The sequence below is a fragment of the Cicer arietinum genome, chromosome 3 (genome assembly GCF_000331145.2).
Source record: "Cicer arietinum cultivar CDC Frontier isolate Library 1 chromosome 3, Cicar.CDCFrontier_v2.0, whole genome shotgun sequence".
NCBI classification, from domain to species: Eukaryota; Viridiplantae; Streptophyta; class Magnoliopsida; order Fabales; family Fabaceae; genus Cicer; species Cicer arietinum.
The window spans coordinates 24,575,031-24,576,792 of record NC_021162.2 but is presented as its reverse complement, the minus strand read 5'-3'; positions in this window follow the sequence as shown (position 1 = coordinate 24,576,792).

The following is a 1,762-nucleotide window of genomic DNA, read 5'->3' as shown; positions in this document are numbered from 1 at the left end:
CCCCAAAATAACATTTATAATAATATATACTAAATTATTTGAAGAAAACTTGCAGCGGAGATAAAAAATATCTGTTATAGAGAATAAAAACTTTAATATCTAATTTAGGATATCACGTTTCTCTAAATACACATGTAACAATTCAACTTTGTTCCTCAATTAAAATAGTACAATATCAATGAACTTGATTTGACTTGAATTTCTTGATTTAATTCCCAAGACTTACTCGTACTAAGTTTTCATGAAAAAAATCATTTGTAATAACATAAATAAAATACACATTACAACTTTTAATTCTCAGAATCACTTAACAGAGCGGGGTTTCTCCCAAATTTGAACTTCGAGACTCATTAACCTGTAATAACTGTGATTTTGCAAACGCATGGCCAAGCCAGTCAAACACAAACAACGAAGGAGGTGAGTTTTGAAATCATGTTGATAGTATAATACAAATAAGAGGAACACACAATTAATCATCAATAAACCGTATCATTACACAAACATTCTTCAAGGAAAAACATCACATTATATAGTCAAAATCAAAGAAAATCCATACACTTCACTGTAACATCAAATCATCGCGTAAATTATTATCACACATAATACATATTAATCACCACAAAACAACCACAAGAAAATGCAATGCTATGCATGAGCTTAGACTCTACTTCACAATGTGGTACCATTCTAACTCTGAAGTACTTGGTTAGGAGGCTTGATACTATGCCACCATACCGGTGGACGGACAATTCAAATTGGCCCTGTCCTCATAGATCCCCTCAAATCAACCCGAGACACATATACGTGACAGTCGAGGTAAACGTGTGTAGCATGGTAGCTCCCGACATTTGGAGTGCTACCTCCAAGTCACCTAGGAATTCCCCACCCGAATACCTCCAAGGTCTAACAATCTTGCCTTAAGGCTCAACAGCAGACCGCCACGATCAGGCTCATTCAGTTGTACTTCCCTGGAATCACTAGGCTTGTCAGGCCCTACCTATATGATGACAAAATAATCTCCACTTCACAAATTCACCATATTTATTTTCTCACCTCGTTGGTATATGATACTCCATTAAAACTGTCATCTCATACACAAATTGGAATCACCATTATTTTCATCAACTATGAGGTTAATTCAATATTCTCATCATTGTTTAGAACATCACTATCATCATCATCACATAAACTCATCACAAATTTATAGCATCACTATCATCAATCAAACATTATCATAAATTTATAACATCACAATTATTAATCGTACATCATCATCATTACATAATATTATCACAACACATCCATCTTTTGTTATCACATCACATAAACTCATCTAATGACACATATATAAATTTAATTCGACACCCAATATCACAATAATATCAATATCACACATTCAAATAAATTAAATCAATCAACACCCTACAATTATTTCTATTCTATATTTTAATCTTGCAATTTCCATATTTTCACATTAATTAATTTATCCCTCAAAGGGATACTGTCGTACGTAGCGAACCCCTGATGAATCGTTGGGAAATACGATTTTCCCGTTCATCTCACAATATATTACACTCATGAATTCAAACGCTCTCTCACCCCTTACCTTATTTCGATGCTTTCACACACAAATAGGATTCCACGAGCAAACAACCTTTGTTCATTGACTCTTTTTCCATCAATCGATCTAACTCGACAGTTTATGGGTAAACGTTAAAAATAAAATATGAGAAGATACTCTAAAAACTAAATTCGAAATTCG